A 22,726-nucleotide genomic window follows, 5' to 3' on the forward strand; every position below is an offset into this window, starting at 1 on the left:
ACTTAGGAAACCAATTTTATTGAAATAGTTATCAAATATTAAAATGTCAAGTTCACAGACTCCAGGATAAGAAGAATGCCTGCACCAGAGCAATTCATAAGTGAGTGGGGCTGGCTCATAAGGTAATGAGTGATTCCCTTCACTGGAGGTATTCAAGCAAAAGTTAGATTACTGCTGGTTGCAACTTTGTATTGGGTTAGATCGGAGCTTTTTAAATTTTTCCATGTGTTTTATTTTATTTTTTTAAATAACTTTTTATTGACAGAACCCATGCCAGAGAAATTTTTTACAACATTATCCCTTGAACTCACTTCTGTTCCAATTTTTCCCATCCCTCCCTCCACCTCAGGAAATCTTTCTGATTCCAAGTCTGGTGCTTTATCTACTGGGTCACCAACTCCCCCATTTATTTCACTAGAGATTAATAGTTCCATGAATAATTCTGTTTTTCTATTTTATTTTATATAAGGAAATGTTTGGGTCTTTTGATTTTTGGGGGGGGGGTTTAAAATAATTTATTTCATAGGTTTCTTAAATTTCATGTCTCAGGGATACATTATTCAACCAAAGGTGCTGAACAGAGAGACTGTAAAAAGGGAGGAAACATTTAAGAGAAGCAACCGTCAATCTCATTGGACTCTGACCCCCAACTTGTCATCTCTTGCTAGGATTTAAGTTCAGAATTTAAAAAGTTAAAAAAAAAACAACCAATGTATTCTATTCTATTATATTTTATATTGTTTTAGTTAAATTTAAAAACATTTAAGACAATGTTTTAGCCAGTAGCAATTTGGAGAGATTATATTGTCCATCATAATAGCTATTACTTGTAGCTTTTTTCATATCAATGAATCTGATTTATATGCTATTTTCCCAAGTCGTTGATAAGATGAAAAATAGTAAATAAAGAATGGTGGTGACCTTGTAAATGTTTAACCAACAACTCTTGAGAGAGAAAATGTGCACATGAAAACTTTTAAGTTTAATCTGCCTTATTAATATTTTCTCAATTCTAGACAATCAACAAAACTACAAATCAAGTCCTCATTTGTAGCATTTGCCAACTTCCAAGAAACAAATGCTCACCCTGAAAATTTCACAATTGTTGGAGCAAAATCTACTATGCTTCAGGTGAAGTCAAAAAAGCAGGGGTAGCCATCCTGATCTCAGATCAAGCAAAAGCAAAAATTGATCTAATTAAAAGAGATAAGGAAGGACACTATATCTTGCTAAAGGGTAGCATAGATAATGAAGCAATATCAATATTAAACATATATACACCAAGTGGTGTAGCATATACATTCTTAAAAGAGAAATTAAGAGAGCTGCAAGAAGAAATAGACAGCAAAACTATAATAGTAGGAGATCTCAACCTTGCACTCTCACAATTAGATAAATCAAACCACAAAATAAATAAGAAAGAAATCAAAGGGGTAAATAGAATAGATCTCTGGAGAAAACTGAACAGACAGAAAGGAGTACACTTTCTTTTCAACAGTTCGTGGAACCTATACAAAAACTGACCATATATTAGGGACATAAAAACCTCAAACTCAAATGCAGTAAGGCAGAAATAGTAAATGCATTCTTTTCAGATCACAATGCAATGAAAATTACATTCAACAAAAAGCTAGGGGAAAGTAGACTGAAATTCTAAAAATAAAAAGAGATCAATAAAATTGAAAGTAAAAAAACTATTGAATTAAATAATGAAACTAAGAGTTGGTTCATTGAAAAAAAAACAACAAAATAGACAAACCCTTAGTAAATCTGATTAAAAAAAGGAAAGAGGAAAATCAAATTGTTAGTCTTAAAAATGAAAAGGGAGAATTCGCCACTAACGAAGAGGAAATTAGAGCAATAATTAGAAGCTACTTTGCCCAACTTTATGCCAATGAATTCGAAAACGTAAAATGAAATACAAAAATACCTTAAAAAATATAGCTTGCCCAGAATAACAGAGGAAGAAGTAAATACTAAACAGTCCCATCTTAGAAAAAGAAATAGAACAAGCTATTAACCAACTCCCTAAGAAAAAATCCCCAGGACCAGATGGATTTACATGTGTGTAATGGGCTGAGGCTTGAGTTGATGCACTGAGGTCCCAAGCACATGAGGCTAAATAGTAATTATGGCCGGCCCAAAGGTCTCTCCTCCCCTTCCTTTTCCACTCCCCTGCCTCCACCCACCAAAATCGTCATTTCCTATACAACACATCAGGACTTGCACAAAGAGTGGGTGGGGGCCATTCTTTCTCCAAGCTTACATATTAATAGAGTATGGTCCAATTACTATTTAGCCTCATGTGCTTGGGACCTCAGTGCATCAACTCAAGCCTCAGCCCATTACACATGTGAATTCTACCAAACATTTAAAGAACAATTAACTCCAATGCTATGTAAATTATTTGAAAAAATAGGGATTGAAGGAGTCCTACCAAACTCCTTTTATGCCACAGACATGATACTGATACCTAAACCAGGTAGGCTGAAAACAGAGAAAGAAAATTATAGACCAATCTCCCTAATGAACATTGATGCTAAAATCTTAAATAAAGTATTAGCAAAAAGATTACAGAAAATCATCCCCAAGATAATACACTATGACCAAGTAGTTTTATACCAGGAATGCAGGGCTGGTTCAATATTAGGAAAACTATTAACATAATTGACTATATCAATAACCAAACAAACAAAAACCATATGATCATCTCAATAGATGCAGAAAAAGCATTTGATAAAATCCAACAGCCATTCCTAATAAAAACACTTGAGAGCATAGGAATAAATGGACTTTTCCTTAAAATAGTCAGGAGCATATATTTATTTATTTATTTATTTTTAAATTTTTATTTTTTATTTAATGATTACTTTATATTGACAACATTATTCCTTGCACTCCTTTCTTTTCCGATTTTTTTCCCCCTCCCTCTCTCCACCCCCTTCCCTAGATGGCTTGCAGTCCTTTATATGTTGGATATGTTGCAGTATATCCTAGATACAATATATGTTTGCAGAACCGAACAGTTCTCTTGTTGCATAGGGAGAATTGGATTCAGAAGGTATAAATAACCCGGGAAGAAAAACTAAAATGCAGATAGTTCACATTCGTTTCCCAGTGTTCGTTCTTTGGGTGTAGCTGCTTATGTCTGTCATTTATCAATTGAAACTTAGTTAGGTCTCTTTGTCAAAGAAATCCACTTCCATCAAAATATGTCCTCATACAATATCGTTGTCGAAGTGTATAATGATCTCCTGGTTCTGCTCATTTCACTTAGCATCAGTTCATGTAAGTCTCACCAGTCCTCTCTGTATTCATCCTGCTGATCATTTCTTACAGAACAATAATATTCCATAACATTGATATACCACAATTTACCCAGCCATTCTCCAATTGATGGGCATCCATTCATTTTCCAGTTTCTAGCCACTACAAATAGGGCTGCTACAAACATTTTGGCACATACAGGTCCCTTTCCCTTCTTTAGTATTTCTTTGGGATATAAGCCCAATAGAAACACTGCTGGATCAAAGGGTATGCACAGTTTGATAATTTTTTGGGCATAATTCCAGATTGAGGAGCATATATTTAAAACCATCAGTAAGCATCATATGCAATGGGGAAAAACTGGAACCTTTCCCAGTAAGATCTGGAGTGAAGCAAGGTTGCCCACTATCACCATTATTATTTAATATCGTATTGGAAACACTAGCCTTGGCAATAAGAGTCGAGAAAGATATTAAAGGAATTAGAGTAGGCAATGAGGAAACCAAATTATCACTCTTTGCAGATGATATGATAGTATACCTAGAGAACCCCAGAGATTCTACTAAAAAGCTATTAGAAAAAATTCATAACTTCAGCAAAGTTGCAGGATATAAAATAAATCCCCATAAATCCTCAGCATTTTTATACATCACCAACAAAATGCAACCGCAAGAGATACAAAGAGAAATTCCGTTCAAAATAACTGTCGACAGCATACAATATTTCGGAATCTATCTATCAAAGGAAAGTTAGGAATTATATGAGCAAAATTACAAAAAAACTTTCCACGCAAATAAAGTCAGACTTAAATAATTGGAAAAAATATTAAGTGCTCTTGGATAGACCGAGCAAATATAATAAAGATGACAATACTCCCTAAACTATTTACTTAGTGCTATACCAATCAGACTTCCAAGAAAATATTTTAATGAACTAGAAAAAATAACAACAAAATTCATATGGAAGAATAAAAGATGGAGAATCTCAAGGGAATTAATGAAAATAAATCAAATGAAGGTGGCCTAGCTGTACCTGATCTAAAACTATATTATAAAGCAGCAGTCACCAAAACCATTTGGTATTGGCTAAGAAATAGAGTAGTTGACCAGTGGAATAGGTTAGGTTCACAAGACAAAATAGTCAACTATAGCAATCTAGTGTTTGACAAATCCAAAGATCCTAACTTTTGGGATAAGAATTCATTATTTGACAAAAACTGCTGGGATAACTGGAAATTAGCAGAAATTAGGCATAGACTCACACTTAACACTGTATAACAAGATAAGATCAAAATGGGTCCATGATTTAGGCATAAAGAACGAGATTATAAATAAATTAGAGGAATATAGGATAGTTTATCTCTCAGACTTGTAGAGGAGGAAGAAATTTGTGACCCGAGATGAACTAGAGACCATTATTGATCACAAAATAGAAAATTTTGATGACATTAAATTTAAAAGTCTTTGTACAAACAAAACTAATGCAAACAAGATTAGAAGGGAAGCAACAAACTGGAAAAACATCTTCACAGTTAAAGGTTCTGATAAAGGCCTCATTTCCAAAATATATAGAGAATTGACTCTAATTTATAAGAAATCAAGGCATTCTCCAATTGATAAATGGTCAAAGGATATGAACAGACAATTTTCAGATGATGAAATTGAAACTATTACCACTCCTATGAAAGAGTGTTCCAAATCACTATTGATCAGAGAAATACAAATTAAGACAACTCTGAGATACCACTACATACCTGTCAAATTGGCTAAGATGACAGGAAAAAATAATGATGAATGTTGGAGGGGATGCAGGAAAACTGGGACACTGATGCATTGTTGGTGAAGCTGTGAACGAATCCAACCATTCTGAAGAGCAATCTGGAATTGTGCTCAAAAAGTTATCAAACTGTGTATACCCTTTGATCCAGCAGTGTTTCTGCTGGGCTTATACCCCAAAGAGATACTAAAGAAGGGAAAGGGACCTGTATGTGCCAAAATGTTTGTGGCAGCCCTGTTTGTAGTGGCTAGAAACTGGAAAATGAATGGATGCCCATCAATTGGAGAATGGTTGGGTAAATTGTGGTATATGAATGTTATGGAATATTATTGTTCTGTAAGAAATGACCAGCAGGATGAATACAGAGAGGATTTGGTGAGACTTACATGAACTGATGCTAAGTGAAATGAGCAGAACCAGAAGATCATTATATACCTCAACAACGATATTGTATGAGGATGTATTCTGATGGAAATGGATTTCTTTGACAAAAAGATCTAACTCAGTCTCAACTGATCAAGGATGGACAGAAGCAGCTACACCCAAAGAAAGAACACTGGGAAATGAATGCAAACTGTTTGCATTTTTTTTTTTCTTCCTGGGTTATTTCTACTTTCTGAATCCAATTCTCCCTGTGCAATAAGAGATCTGTTTGGTTCTGCACACATATATTGTATCTAGGATACACTGCAACATATTTAACATATATAGGACTGCTTGCCATCTAGGGGAGGGGATGGAGGGAGAGAGGGGAAAAATCAGAACAGAAGTGAGTGCAAGGGATAATATTGTAAAAAATTACCCTGGCATGGGTTCTGTCAATAAAAAGTTATAATAATAAAAAAAAATTTTTAATTAAAAAAAAAAAAAGAAAGAAAGAAGTGACCAGCAGGATGAATACAGAGAGGCTTGGAGACACTTACATGAACTGATGCTAAGTGAAATGAGCAGAATCAGGAGATCATTAGATACTTCAACAACGATACTGTATGAGGATGTATTCTGATCAATGATGGACAGAAGCAGCTACACCCAAAGAAAGAACACTGGGAAATGAATGTAAATTGTTTGCATTTTTGTTTTGCTACCCAGGTTATTTCTACCTTCTGAATCCAATTCTCCCTGTGCAACAAGAGAATTGTTCGGTTCTACACACATTTATTATATCTAGGATATACTGTGATATATTTAACATATATAGGACTGCTTGCCATCTCGGGGAGAGGATGAAGGGAGGGAGGGGAAAAATTGGAACAGAAGTGAATGCAAGGGATAATGTTATAAAAAATCATCCTGGCATGGGTTCTGTCAATAAAAAGTTATTTTAAAAAATAAATAAAAATAAATAAATAAATGAAGAAATGTTTCTCAATTGGTTCCAGCTTTTGTTGGCTCCAGCACAACCCCAGTAATGGACTGAACACAGATTTTTTGGGCTTTACATCAGAAATGCCTTTTCATGGAGCCAGTGAGACAGTGATGACACTTATTTTAGTCCAACAATTCAATCACTTCTGAATCTTTTCCTTGCCAAGATATCCACAAACAATAGACTTAATCAAATGCTTTGCTAAATCTCAATTAACTCTATCAATAGCATCCCCGCACTCCTTCAACCCTCTTATTTAATCATCTAGCAACCCTTTCAGGAGAGGAAATGAGGATAGTCTGGCATGAATTATTAATTATTATGCCAACCTGCTGTTTGTGATCACTCTTTCCTTTCCAAGATGTACAGTAGGTAGACTATTCTTTAATGATATCTTTTGAACCAGAGGTTCTTAAAATATTTTGTGTTAGGACCCCTCTTAAGCATTCTTGTGAAATCTATCAACCTCTTCCCAGAGTATTGATTTTAATTATAGAGTACAAAATATACAAGATTATAAAATAAATCAATTATACTGAAAACAATTATTAAATTTCATTTCATTAAAATTCATTTCATTCAAATAGATTTAAATTTTTTCAATCCCTTAATTCATGTAGAATTTTTCCAGAAATTTTGTCAAGTTCATTCACTAGTTTATAGAATCTAATCTTCTTTAAAAACCAAGACAGCATTTGTTTTTCTTTCATTTGGCACCTTTCCAACTTCTAATGGTCTTTTAATTGTGGCTGAAAATAATGCAGCAATCAAATCTTCCAGTTTCTTTTAGTACAAAAAGTTATAACTCATTTGGGCATAGTGATCTAAACTCATTAAGAACAACTAGCTTCTCTTTTACTAGGCTCCTACTACTCCATTATTGTTTTGTCCTCTCCATTTCAAAGATTTGAGGGCACAAAGATATAATATCTTAACCGAAAAGAATTTACAATGTATTAGGGGACAGAGGTAGGGAACAAAAGTAAACAAATAAATTTAACAAAGAGAAAAGATTCCCAAATGCAATAAAAATCTGTGTTAGAGAACATTTTTGCCAGGGGTGTCAGAGTAGACTTTGTGTGTATGTGTGGAGGGGGAGCACAGATTTCAATTAGGCCCTGAAAAAAGGTGGGAAACTCTGGCATTATCATTCTTGTTATTATAATTATTCTTATTAGCAGAGAGGAAGGAAGATGATAGGATGATAAAAAGGAACATTATTCCAGGCATGAGAAATGATGTCCAAATACTTGGAGACAATAAAGAGAATGAGAAAAATGAATGGAACGGCATCTGATTAGGGTGTGATATGAAATAAGAAAAAGGAATAATATCTGATAAGTCTAGATAAATAGTTTAGAGACAGATTGCATGTGAGGGGGATTTGGGAGACCTTATATACTAGTCAGAAGCCTCTACTTTTTTCTCAGGCAATAGAAAGTTACTATGAGCTTTTAAATGATTAAGAGACACAATCTGTGGAGAATGAATTGAAAGAGGATAATCATTCATTCAGTCACTTACAAGGTTATGACAGTGCAGAAAATAAGAGAGTACTTGAATAAGTATTGCTTGCCACTCACATAGAAAAGGACTATATATGAGAGTTGCTGTGAAGGTGGAAAAGAGCTGGCAATTAAATTGTTAACTTTGTTTAGTTATTAGCTTTCCTGGCAGTACTTAGTATGCTGTGTACACTGAAATTGCTGGACTCTTCCCAGCTTAGATATTAAATTTAATTTGACCAAGATAAGATCAAAATGGGTCTATGACCTAGGCATAAAGAACGAGATTATAAATAAATTAGAGGAACATAGAATAGTTTATCTCTCAGACTTGTGGAGGAGAAAGAAATTTGTGACCAAAGATGAACTAGAGACCATTACTGATCACAAAATAGAAAATTTCGATTACATCAAATTAAAAAGCCTTTGTACAAATAAAACTAATGCAAACAAGATTAGAAGGGAAGCAACAAACTGGGAAAACATTTTCACAGTTAAAGGTTCTGATAAAGGCCTCATTTCCAAAATATATAGAGAACTGACTCAAATTTATAAGAAATCAAGCCATTCTCCAATTGATAAATGGTCAAAGGATATGAACAGGCAATTTTCAGAGGATGAAATTGAAACTATTACCACTCATATGAAAGAGTGTTCCAAATCATTATTGATCAGAGAAATGCAAATTAAGACAACTCTGAGATACCACTACACACCTGTCAGATTGGCTAAGATGACAGGAAAAAATAATGATGAATGTTGAAGGGGATGGGGGAAAACTGGGACACTAATGCATTGTTGGTGGAATTGTGAACGAATCCAACCGTTCTGGAGAGCAATCTGGAATTATGCCAAAAAAATTATCAAACTGTGCATACCCTTTGATCCAGCAGTGTTTCTATTGGGCTTATATCCCAAAGAAATACTAAAGAAGGGAAAGGGACCTGTATGTGCCAAAATGTTTGTAGCAGCCCTGTTTGTAGTGGCCAGAAACTGGAAAATGAATGGATGCCCATCAATTGGAGAATGGCTGGGTAAATTGTGGTATATGAATGTTATGGAATATTATTGTTCTGTAAGAAATGACCAGCAGGATGAATACAGAGAGGACTGGCGAAACTTACATGAACTGATGCTAAGTGAAATGAGCAGAACCAGGAGATCATTATACACTTCGACAACGATATTGTATGAGGACATATTTTGATGGAAGTGGATTTCTTTGACAAAGAGACCTGAGTTTCAATTGATAAATGACGGACAAAAGCAGCTACACCCAAAGAAAGAACACTGGGAAACGAATGTGAACTATCTGCATTTTTGTTTTTCTTCCCGGGTTATTTATACCTTCTGAATCCAATTCTCCCTATGCAACAAGAGAACTGTTCGGTTCTGCAAACATATATTGTATCTAGGATATACTGCAACATATCCAACATATAAAGGACTGCTTGCCATCTAGGGGAGGGGGTGGAGGGAGAGAGGGGAAAAAAAATCGGAACAGAAACGAGTGTCAATATAAAGTAATTATTAAATAAAAAATTTAAAAAAATAAATTTAATTTGGTTTTCTTCTGGGAGTTACACTTTAGGAAAAAAAAATTGGTAAAATAGAGAGCACCCAGAAAGATCATACATTTAGAGTCCAAGACCAGTTAGTCCCATCTCTCATTTTCCAGATGAGACCCAGAGGTCACATAATTCATGAAGAAAAATGGGTCCTCTAACTCCAAACTCGCCTTTTTTACTGTATAGGCACCCCAGTATACAGGCTGCTAGATAATTAAGATTATGTCATAAGCAGATCAGTCAGAGGAACTGGACATGTTTAGCCTACAGAAAACTTGGCAGAAGGAGAGAAAGTACAATAGCGGTTTTTAATTATGTGAAAAGCTATCATATTGGAGAGAGTTCAAACTTTTCATTTGATCCCAGAGGACAGAACCAGAAGCAATGGGAAGAAGCTTCAAAGAAGCATATTTAGGCTTGTTGTCAGATAAATTTCCTATTAATTAGAGGTATCCAAAAGGGCAACGAATCTGCTCTCAGGAGATAAACAGAACTCTTATTTACAGGTCATAAGCAAAACTTGAATGAGCACTTGTTGGGCATATTATTGAGGAGATTCTTGTTTCATGAACTAGTTGCTTCTGAGTCTCATCTTCCAAGTCTAAGATTCTGTTGGATACTGGTGAGTTAACTATCTTTATCGCTGGGCTTCCAGGAGCTCAGCAGTTCACTTCCTGAAAAGCAATATTTCATTCCTTTTTTTTTTTTTTTTTTAAGAAAATGACTTGCCTAGGATCACACAGCTAGTAAGTGTTAAGTATCTGAAATCACATTTGAACTCAGATCCTCTTGATTTCAAAGCCTGTATTCCATTCATTGCACCATCAATATCTGATCCCTTAAACTATTTACTTATTACGCCTCATTATAGGTCTGATCTCTTGCCATAACCTTGATAATTATTATTTTTCAAAGCATCATAGGCCATCTGGACATTTAAGAAGAGGAAATTGAAGCTTAGTAAGGTTGTAACTAGTCAGAGAGTACAGAAGTGTAATTCTACTTGGGCCTTTATTGAATAAGTAGTTACTTGTCTTTTTTTTTTTTTTTTTTTTTTTAAGGCAATCAGATTAAGTGAATTACAAATTCTTTCTCCATCTCATTTTGCAAATGAGGAAACTGAAGCAATCAGGGTTAAGTGACTTGTTCAGGATCACATGGCTGGTAAGTATATAAGCTGAGTTTAACTCCTGGTTCTAGTGCTAGTACTCTACCTACCCTGACAGACTTTGTTTCTTAGTATTAGCCCTGAATCTCACTGACTAATGGGATTTGTCACCTCTTTTCTTTTTGGGGGCATATGAGAAGCAGATGGGGGGAGGAATAGACCTCTGATTTTACTGGTATAGAGAGGTCCTAATGAAGACACTCTTTTGTCAGCAGCAAAGTAAAATAGTGAATAAACTATGGGATTTAGAATTAATAAAACTGAGTTCAAATGTGGTCCGGACACTCTCCAGTTCGGTATCTCTGAAGAAGCCACCTATTTCTAGATTATTTTCCTCATTTGTAAGGAAGATTATGTGATTATGTAAATTTTGTCACTGAAGCTTCACAAGATATCTTAGGATTTATAAGCTAGGACCAAGTCTTAGACCTAAACCCCTCAGACTCTTATTGACTGACCAACAATAGGTACCAGGCCAAGATCCCACTTGCTCATTATTTGGGCCCTGATTTGCTCAAAGTGAAAATAATAGCAATTATTTCTCTTTTACCCAAAAACTGTTATGGGCCAGAACTTGAAACAAGGTGCTAAGTCAGTGGAATTGATAGAGACAATAGTTATCTGATTTAGCATGGTTCAGCATGATTGATTTAATCCTACAAGGAGATGTTATGGGCCAGAACTTGAAACAAGGTACTAAGTAGAATTGAGGAGGCAATGGTTAAATCTAGTTTAGCATTGATTTAATCCTACAACAAATTATGGTTTCCTAGTCATATAATGATTGGTATATGCTCAGTGTGGGGCATATAAGCAAGAAGCTCTCAGGACCAAAAGGACAAGCACACTAGAAGCTCTCGGAGCCTCATACAGAATCAAAACTAGGGAAAACTAGAGAAGTAGTGGCAGTCCTCCTGTCTCCCCCACAGAAACCAAGACACATTCAGGAGGACCTCAAGAAGCTGGCAGAAGCAGAGAAGACAAAGGACTGGCGGCAGGACCTTAAACTCTTGGAACCAAGGAGAGAGATAGGCCTCTAAGAAAGCCAACTGGGCCCCAGGAAAGGAATCAAGACTTGGAAAGAGACAATAAAGGATTTGGACTTTAATTCCTGACTGCACTTGTAATTACTGAAATGAAAGGAAGGCTGCCTCCAGAGACCCCGCGGAAACCCCAACAAGAGAAAATCTTAGGATTTACAAGCTAGGACTGTTGTTAAGTCATTAGAGTTGATAGAGACAATAATTATCTAATTTAGCATGGTTCAGTATCCTTGATCTAATCTTACAAGGAGATGTTTTGGGCTAGAACCTGAAACAAGGTACTAAGCAGAACTAATTGATACAATGCTTGTGTTCACACCTTTACTCATTGGAGTTCACAAGTATGGGAGATTTATAATACTTGTGAACTCCAATGAGTACTTAAATACTTCTTGCTTATATGAACTCTCTAAAGATGTGAACACAAGCATTGTTCTACTTAGTAGATCTTGATCACTTGATCACTTGATCACTTAAAAAGGCCAGAGTCATCTCCAGTTGTCCTGCTTTATATTTTGCCACTGGACTCAGAAGGCTTGAGAGAAGAAAGTGAGATTGGTGACTTAGCATAGCCCTCCATCACTTAAATCTCATTAGTTTGCATGTCATGGCATCACCTGATGTCATTGTCCTTTCTGAAAATGAAGGACAAGCAACTTACAATTGCAGGTGCCTAAGGCTCTGGTCTAACTCTGGCTTCCCTTGGAGAATGATACTTTCCAGAGTAACATCAGAAGAAATACTACCAAGAGAAAATAACTTTCTGTTCAACCCTTTGTCACAATGCATTGCATTGGTACCTATTCTATTCTTTCTGTATCAAAATCTAATACAACATTCATGAAAATTAGCAGGAAAGATTTTTGGTGCACCAGATTAAATCAGTTTTCACTTTCAAGAATCCTGAATGAACATTCTTTGCTCTCTAATGGGAAAATCTGACCCATTTTTCTAGAGCCACTGGAAAATGGGTTTGAGGGTGTAGGAAAGAAATCAGGATTCATTTATAAGTATAAAAAAAGTAACTTAATTTAGAGTTGGCAGAGAAAGAGTAATCAAAGAGAAATGCACAAAGCTCAGTTCACTTATTTCTCAGAGATGAGTTGTACAAATATTTGTTCAACAAATACACCAATTTTTTTTTTTTTTTTTAAAAAGGCTGTGTCTACATTGCCATTAAGGGAGCCAAAAAAAGAAAGCAGATCTTCCAGCCTTTCATCGTCCTGCATCTATCAAAACAATTGCTTATCTCCAGAATCCTCTCTCTCACATAAACACCAAAATTATTTGCTGAAAACTTAAATTTGTATAATTTCTTAGTTTTGGGAAAAAGGAAGAAAAAATAAAATTCTGAAGAAAAAACCCAAGCAAAGAAAAATAATAATTAATATTGGTGTGGCCTCCACAAAATGTTTTACCCTTTGATCTTTATAACAATCCTGTCAGGAAGGTTCTATTATTATTTTACAAGATTAAGATTATAAATTAAAACTGGAAATGTTCTCAGAGAAAATCAAATCCATTTTGCAAATGAGAAGAGATACTCAAAAGTTAAGTTAACCTGACTACTAAATGCTTGAGGTAACATCTGAACTCAGGTCTGCTTCTCCGCCTCTAGGAAGTGAAGAATTGTACCTTACAGGTGAAGTGTTTTCAAATAGAAACAGAATCCAAGTAGTTGATTTTAAAGATGAAGTGGGGATTCCAGATAGACATCTTGCCTAAGTGAAGTGAAGAAATCCAGGGCAAAGAAAAATGGAGGTGAAGGACAAAAACACTGAATGGAAAGGTGCTATAAACATTTTTGCACATATGGTTCCTTTTCCCTCCTTTGTGATTTCCTCGGCATACCCAGTAGTGACTCTGCTGGGTCAAAGGATATGCACAGTTTGATGGCCCTTTAGGCATAGTTCCAGATTGCTCTCCAGAATAGTTAAATCATTTCACAACTCCATATCCCCTTCACTTTAACCTTTCTCTAGGACCACAGCCTTGTTCCTCTTTACCATCTTTACTTTCCCTAACTTTAGTAATGTGGTATCTCTGGAGCTCTAGTTTTCTCATTATTCCACTCTTTTATTCAAAGTTCACCCACTTAATAGCTGCATTAAAAAGAATGGGAAATGGGAAAGAGGATATAAAACTCTATTCTAAGATGGGGGCAATGTTTCATTTTCCACACTTGTTTAGTCTGGAATAATTTTACCTACCTTCCTCCCCCTCACCCACAACAGTAGGACTTTATTATTCTCCACAGTGAAACTCCTCATTCTTTGACTTCTTTTTCATTTCTACTGGGGCTCTTTTTTGCCTCTTTAATTCCATTTATTGTACACTTAATTATTTTCTGAGCACCTAAACCCATTCCAAGAATTGCTGCCACTATCAATATCCCCACTTCCCCTGGCTAAACTATCAAAAGCATTTATTGAGAATGTAAACTTGAGTAATCTACCTATCTCTGCTTTTCCCTTTAATAGAATGAATTATTAAAGGGAGGATCCAGGACAAGATGAAACAAGATGGCAAGATGTAGGGGTGAAGATGTTTTTGGAATCTGATGATTGTGTTTAAAAGCAAACTCTGATACTTAGGAATTGTATGGTAAGACTAGGCTTATATTTTAAAAATGTCAAAGAAAGGGGAAAGGCATTCAAATGTGAAAAAAACATTTATAGAAACTCTTTTTCATGATAGCTAAAAATGTGGGATGAAATGGGGTATTCTATTGAAGCAGGTCTAAAACTGTGATTTATGAATGCAATGTACATTATTGTCATAAAAAATGATGAAATAAAGAACAATTTCAGACAACTTGACAGACAATTGTGAATTAATGCACAGGGAAATAAGAAGAATGAGAAGTGTAATGTACACAATAACAATATTAGAGAGAAAAACAACTTTGAAAAATTTGAGAACTTTGCTCAATGACAGACCACATGTCCCAAGGAAAAAAAGAGGAAATACATCATTCAACTCTTGATAAAATTTCAATGAGTTGCATCCAAATCTTGCTCTAGGTACTAGACAAAACTCTTATAATCCTGGACAAATTACTAACTTTTCTCCACTATAAAATAGGTATAATAATAAGACCTACATCACAGAATAGATCAAATTAGTCAATATGTGCAAAGTGCTTTACAAAGATTAAAGTGCTAAATAAATGCTAACTATTATTATTATATAATAGATAATATTATTTGTATTGCCAACTCACAAGGAAAAGTATTTGTAATTCTTAATGAACTATGTAAATAATAACACTATGTTACTGTTTCAGCTGGTCACACAATTGAATTTGAGGATTTTTAAAGGTGTGATAAAAGTATCCTCATAAATATATCTAATTTGAAAAAACTCAGCCACAATCAGAGGTTCCCCACCTTTGTACTTTGACCTTGAATATTTAACACTCAGCTTAATCTTATTCCTCTTTTCCTTCTCTTAGAATCGGTGTTGTTTTTCCATAGTGAGGTCTGCCTGGAAGTGGGCCTCAGGTAGTGTCAGGAGATGGAAATGTTCTTAATATCTATCAGTCAATCAACAGTCAATAATTATTTATTAAACTTTGATTATCTTTTAAGAATCGCATATATGAAGCCCTCAAGAACTTCTACCACAATCTCTCATCTACATAGATAGGAACATCCAAAATGAGTATTCATACAGCTTAATTGAAAAATCTTTATACAGTATATTACAGAGAGGGAATGGAAAGGAGTATGGGAAGCAGGAGAATGGGTGTCTACTGCCTGTTAGATTAAACTGGGTGACATGTCTGTGCGGGAGGTTCTGGCTGAAGAGAAAGGAGCAGACAGCTTTCATCTCCTCTCCTCTGAAATCAGTAATAGGTATTCGTTCCCTAAGAAAAGAAGAGAATAAATGTGTAGAATCCTCTATTTGGGGCTCATCCATGAGTACAAAATGTTTCCTGAAGCTAAAGATGACAGAACGTTTCACTATCATATTCATATATAAATAACGATCTCATCTCTTCTTTATTCCCTGCCCCCTTTCCCCCTTACTTCATTACAAAAACACCTGAGAACTGACATAGCATGAGATTCCAACACATCTCTATAGTGTAAACATAAACACTCCTACCTGTCCAAGTAGTGCTGGAGACAAAATTGTCTTTAGTGTCTGTGAGGACACTGGAGATTCTCTCTTTTTAGTCTCCTCTTGACATCTGGAGCTTAAAGCTTTTTCCTATGACAATATACTTGGAAATGTAACAACTTTTTAATTTCCCACACCTCTGTTCAGTCACCAATATTTTCCACAGGAACAATGAAAACTACTTTATTGCAAGCATGAAAATTTATCAGGGTACAAATTATGTACAAGGAACAAAAAGTACAAATTCAAGTTTCACCCAGCTCAAAGAGTAGTTTACCTTAGAGATCTTTCTGTACTGGATGCCTCAGTTCAAGCTAGATCTTTCTGTTCTGGATGCCTCAGTCCAGTTACTCAAGTCCAGCCTGTTCCTTGGCTCATGTTTCTTCCTTTCTATCTGAAGTTTGTACAGACAGTCCCTAAATCAAAAGTGAAGTTTGCTGCCAAAATTTGTATGAGAGTTATAGGGGATATGGAAATATTTTTCACATATAAATAATATTATAAATGAGGATCAAGTTATTAGGTCAGAACCTAAGTCATTTTTATTCATAATATACCAATATCTGTAACAGACGGTATGGAATAGATAAATTCAGATTTCTCTAGTATTTGATACTTTATAATCTAATTAGATACATAGTACAAGTATTATTTACTTGTTTCACAGAAAAGGAGAGAAAGCTAAATGATTTAGAAAGTCCAAAGCAATAAATATCAGAACTAGACTTCAGAGTCTAATCTGAATCCAAGTATTTCTTATGTAAATCTAAGTCCTTCCATGATACCATGTTGTCTACTTTGTGTATATATGTGTGTATATATGAGATACAGCATTTCAAATATATATGCATATATATGTGATATATATGTGTGTGTATATATGAGATAAAATTTTTCAATATATCTTAGTTTAAGTTGTAGCCAAGACATTTTTTTTGACTATGTAATCATTCCTAAATTCATACCTTCACCCTCTTAGCTGTGAAATGAGAATATTATTGAATTATATATCTGATAGAGTTGTTATGAAGAAAGCTATTGATGATCCTAAAAGTATCATATAAATGTAAACTTTCATTATTACACCTATGTACTTCTTATATAATATAGTTTCATTCTGAACTAATTCAAGAATTAATTCAGTGCTGGGTCTGGAGTCAGGAAGATCTGAAGTCAAATGCAGCCTCACTCACTACACTATCTATTCTCCTCAGCAAGTCATTTAACTTCTATCTGTCTCAGTTTTTTCAAATGAAAAATGAGGATAATAATAGCACCTATTTTTGAGGGTTGTTGTGAAGATCAAATGAGACAATATAAAGTTTTTTGCACAAAGCCTAACACATAGTAGGCACTTAATAAGAACGTCTTCCTTCACTCCCGTCTTCTATTCTTTGTTCTTTCCCTTTCCTACAAACACTTAATACACAAATTAAGTCACCTAAATATAAGATTTTATATTTGTGTACTTATTGTATACTTTTCTATTCTCAATGACCAAATCATTAGTTCATCCCATAGTTTCTAGCCTCTTCAACAGTTTTTTAAGGTCTTATGCGATATAGTCTATAAGTTGGGAAGAAGCTAGGTAGAACAGTGGATAAAGTACTAGACTTAAAATGATGAAGAATTGAGTACAGATTTAGAATATGACAAATCATTTAACCTCTATCCACTGTAAGTTCCACATTTGTTAAATGGGGGAAATAATAGCACCTTCCTCCTAGCATTGTTGTGAGTATAAAATGAGATAATACTTGTAAAAACATTGCATAAATTTTAAAATACCATATAAATTTTAGTTATCATCATCAATTTTGCTTTCCTTAAAGACAAAGTAGAGCATTCATATTGAGCTTCTCTGATATGAAAAAGAAAAAAAAAACTGCACAAGCTTGAGATATATTCTTATCCAAATTCTCTAGTTTCTGAAAGATAAGCCTCTCCTTATCCACTATTTATTGTTAATTCATTCTTCTTTTTTCCTTAGTACAAACACCAGGGGTCACTTGTTATGCCTCAGTTACCCTGGTAGCAACCTCTCTTCTTGGCCATTAGGACTGAAATAATTAGGGCTGGGAGCCCTGACCACTGGCATTCCAAAGAGTCATAAAACTCCAGATGGCTTATCTCAGATGTTTGGGTATCTTTGACCTCAGATTTAGTGTCTCCTAGCTTCTTCCCAACTTATCAGAATTTATGAACCTTCCTTATCCCCAACCTATCAGAACTGAAATTATGGTCCTTTCCTGGAACTTCTTGCTCACCAGTAATCTATCCTCTGCCCCACCTTGCCTTTGTTTCTCTGATTGCTGGAGCCATATAAGAGTCGCTGGAATCCCTTGCTCATTGTTGGATGCTTTGAGACAAGATCCCATCCACCTGGCTGGCTAAAATGGCTTAGCTAGTCAACTTCTCCCTCTAATAAAATATTTTTAAAAGCCCCTCTAATCTCTATCTTGCCTCAGTTTCTCCAGCATTACATAGTATGTAAGATTTATGTCTTGTGAAACAGATTTTAAAATGCTTCAAGAACACAGAAATTCTGCACTTGGAATGTAGTTATGAAATCCATGAATGGCATATAATTATACCACCAATTATAAAATAGAAATTCTCTACCAATAAGATTAGGGTTTGGAATTCTAAGCATTGCAAAAGGAAAGACTACTTTTTCAGATTAACTACAAGAGTTGTACCACAACCTCATACTTAGAACAACTGACTGCAAGGAATTGCAAAGACAGGATAAACACAGGCAAGTTGTTTTTTTTTTTTTTTTTTTTTTTGAGAAATAACTTAAGACTATTCAGATAAAATATGTATCAAAATAAAAAGATATATGTAATGGGCTGAGGCTTGAGTTGATGCACTGAAACTGTTTGTTTCTCTTCTTCTTTTTGCTTTTGCTGAGGCAGTTGGGGTTAAGTGACTTGCCCATGGTCACACAACCAGGAATTGTTAAGTGTCTGAGGCTGGATTTGAACTCAGGTCCTCCTGACTTCAGGGCTGGTGCTCTACCCACTGAGCCATCTCCTAACAAACAGAAAGGTCGTCGCAATGGCAAAAGCAAGCAGTCTCTCCTCCCTTTCCTTTTTCACTCCCCTGCCTCCACCCACCAGAATCGTCATTTCCTATACAACACATCAGGACTTGCACAAAGAGTGGGTGGGGGCCATTCTTTCTCCAAGCTTATATATTAATAGAGTATGGTCCAATTACTATTTCGCCTCATGTGCTTGGGACCTCAGTGCATCAACTCAAGCCTCAGCCCATTACAGATATGTTCATGAACTGGTACCTGTAACATGCCTCAGGTAAGTGAGGGATTTGGATGTCATGTCTGTTTTTCCTTAGCACTCCTGCCACCTCAAGTAATTAATATGATTTAAAAACACACACACACACACACACACACACACACACACACACACACACAAAAACAAAGCTAAGTTTTGTATAACTTAGTTGTCCCTTTAGTTGTCATTTCTAGTGGTCTCCTTGAGTGGTTTGAGAAAGGAATTGCAAAAGACTCTGCCTCAACGGTTGGCAATAGTGCTGCACATATAAAAAAATAGTCACACCTCCCTCACTTTTTAAAAATCCTTATATCTTCTCTTTCTTTTCCCTCTCCTGAGATTTTCCAAAAATATTTGTTTTATGGGTGAAAACTTACCCTCCACTACTAATCTCAAGTTAGCTTTGTCTCTTCTTTTAGTGGGAAGGAGTGCAATTTCTAGAATCTTTGTGAACAGTCTAAGCTTTACCAGAGAACTGTTAACATTAATACTTGTGCCTCTTATATGGATGTTTCTGCTCTTTAAGACTCAAAACTCCTTAACTCTCCAAGATATCCAGAGACATTTTGTTTACCCAACAAAAATTATTTCTTAACACAGATAAACCTTGGGTTAGCCCATGCTGGATGCTGAGTAAAGAGAACTAGATTCCTTAATAACTATATGGTATTTTCTGAGACTCAGTTTCCCCATATGTAAAATGTACATAATACTTGTATTACTTCACAAAAAATGGAAGCTAAAAATATTATTGTATAATCAAAGATAAAACTGGAATCTTTATTCAGATTTCCCAAATCCATAAATTAATCTTAATTCAGGAAAGGTAAAGATTCCAGTTTTACCTTTCTTGTATAGCTATAGTGTGGTGTTCTCTTCTTTAAAATATAATGGTTCTCTCTGTGAGCAAGTTTCTCGAGGAGGTTTTCTGGAGCAGCCTTAGTTTCAGTTCAGAGTAATAATCACTCCAAATGCAGCCAGGTGTTAAAAGTTCAGATCTTTTATTGCTTCTTCCAAAATAGCCCGGTTAGTTTTCTTGGTGGCCTATCTCTCTGCTTGGTTCCAAGAGCTCCCTCCGAATGTCTCCAAATCCAAAGGTTTGTCCTTCAGCCTCCAGCCAGCACAAAGGTGAAAAATGGAAATGAATCTGACTCCACCTCCGAGAGTGGGCTTGTGGGCTTCTGTATCTCCCAGAGTGCTCCCCTCTCTGTCAATCTTCCAAACTAACTGACTGACTGAAGCTCCAAGAGCTTCTTATCTATGATCTCCCAAAGGTTGACTCCTCCTCTGAGAGAGTGGGATTATGGGATCTGAGAGTGGGATTTTGGGTTTCTGACTTGTGAATCTCATACTGAACACTGACTTGTGAATCTCCCAAAAGTGTGAACTCCATTGAGTACTTAAATACATTAGTGAGCTAGAGAATTTGCTAAGTACCATGCTAAATTAGATGATTATTGTCTATCAATTCTAATGAGTTAACACTTTGTAAGGATTCCAACACTATAGTATTTATATAATGATTTAATGTTAGCATTCAATGTGCTTTCATTTGATGCCCATAACAACTGGCAGATAGGTATCCCCTTCTATAGTTGAAAAAACTAAGGCAAAGAGAAAGCAGGTGATTTGTCTAGTAAATGGCTAAAACTCTGGTTTTCCTTATTCCAGCTCCAACATTTTATGCACTGAATTACCTAGCTAATTCTCTTTAATGTCTCAAACATTAAATTCACAAATTAATCTATCAGCATTATTTAACTACATAATAACTTCTAATGGTGTTTTGCTGGGTTGGTAGTTCAGAAAGAAAGAATCATTTTAATGCATTATTTTACAACTCAAACTATCCTGTAAATAAGGTACTGTCTTTTCACATGGAACAATTTGGTACTGAATAATAATGTCTTCTCAGCCTTGAAGTGATGAGTCCTCTTGAAAAAGACATGGGTCTGCTTAAAATTCTATGAGAATAGTTACTCTAAATCAGTTACTCTCAATGAGAAGTATTTCATTTTGAATGTGACAAACTAACATACTAAAATGATGTGGACAAAAAACTGCTATGATTATAAGACAAAGAAATTTATCTAATTATAGGAAGATGAGAATTAGGTTACTAATCATAAGCATCATTGTTCTCAGAGAGCATATAGACTATGAGCCTAGAATGATAAGGGAAAGGAGAGGGAAGGATGACAAAGACAGATTTTAGAACTGCATTATTTAATTTTGAAGCTAGAAGTGATGGACAATATAGCTATTGTTGAAGTCTAAGTCCTGCTGAGAAGTATATGTATCTGAGGAAAGGATTTGGATTTTGTGTAAAGGCTTAACATACAGGAATGATAGGCTCTCCTTTTGCATCACCAAAGGGCCCCTTAAGTATTAATCTTGAGTCTTAAAAATCTAACCCTTTTTTATAACAAAATTATATTGTCAAAGCAAAAATAAATTTCTCCACTGCCATATCAAGTCCATTTGGACAGAGAAGGGCCCCCCTTTTTTTTTTTAATCTCTTTCAATGGCCAAAATCCAAATCCTTTTCTCATATACATAGTCTCTGAATCAAAGCTTTGTTTCCCACACTATTACTATCAATGATGAAAAATTTTTTCTTCTTCCTTATTAAATTTGAGTTGATGGAGAAGATGAGAGGCAGAATAGGAATAGTATTCTTTTTCCTCTCTGCCCCAAACCTGCCCCTCTTCAAAAAAAGGAACACAAGGAATCACAGGACTGTTTTGAAAGTTACATGTTGAATTTATTAAGTAGTTTAAAAGACAGATTCAGTTTTTTAACTTCAAGAAATAAGAAACACTGATAGCAAAAATTTTATAAGTATGTAATAATATGTTATATCTGTCTGTAAAAGAAAGGATAAGGAACTGTGTACTAGGAAGTGATATGGCAGAAAAAATACCAGACAGAAAGTCTGGAGTCTTGAGTTCTAGTCTTTATTAGTAACAAGCCCTATAGCTTTGAGAAGCCATTTTCCCTACCTTGGCCCTTAGTTCTTCATCTGCAAAATGAGGTAAGTGACAAAATACTTTCTCTTTCAGATCTCTTATTTAAGCTCTGAATTCTAATGATCCAATAAAAAACATCAATTCAAATTTAGCTGGGCCACATATCATGAAGCTAGAAGACAAAATTAAAACAGAATGCTTTTGTTTTCCTTCTGTTCCTTTGCTTCTGTGAAGCTTTCCCAAATGTGGTTTAGCCATGTAAGTCTGTGGCTTCCTTTTAATTTTCTCTTGACCTGCTTTTCTTCTGTCCTTTCCTGAAGCTCCATATGTTAGCTTCTGAAGATTTAATTTTACTTTGAAAAAAAGAAAAGCTTCTTGAAAGACTATTGTCTTACTAATTAAAAGGTTTGGAGTAAGAATCCACCTCAAACCACATACTTCCCTATAAAAACAATCAAATTCAACTATTTTCTTTGTGATAAGAATATGCCATTAGGAAATGAAGGTGGGATAGCTAAATGGCATAGTGGAGAGAGTACTGTCCCTGGACTTAAGAGTACTTAAGTTCAAATTCAACTTCAGACACTAAGATACTAGGCAACTGTGTGATCCTGGATAAGTTGTTTAAAATCAATTG

The 22,726-nt window shown here is 35.1% G+C and overlaps 1 protein-coding gene and 1 long non-coding RNA gene across 2 annotated transcripts in view; both read right to left on the reverse strand.

The window, feature by feature from the left end:
* Positions 1-22,726, reverse strand: part of GAS7 (growth arrest specific 7) — a 269,235-nt gene that overhangs the window by 66,781 nt on the left and 179,728 nt on the right. The window lies entirely within an intron of this gene.
* On the reverse strand, positions 15,000-16,135 carry LOC127560722 (uncharacterized). Its single transcript, XR_007953393.1, has 3 exons — positions 16,099-16,135; positions 15,807-15,911; positions 15,000-15,564 (listed from the first exon to the last, which is right to left on the reverse strand). It is a non-coding gene; the product is annotated as an uncharacterized LOC127560722 (long non-coding RNA).

This window comes from Antechinus flavipes, chromosome 4, assembly GCF_016432865.1.
Source record: "Antechinus flavipes isolate AdamAnt ecotype Samford, QLD, Australia chromosome 4, AdamAnt_v2, whole genome shotgun sequence".
Classification (NCBI taxonomy): domain Eukaryota; kingdom Metazoa; phylum Chordata; class Mammalia; order Dasyuromorphia; family Dasyuridae; genus Antechinus; species Antechinus flavipes.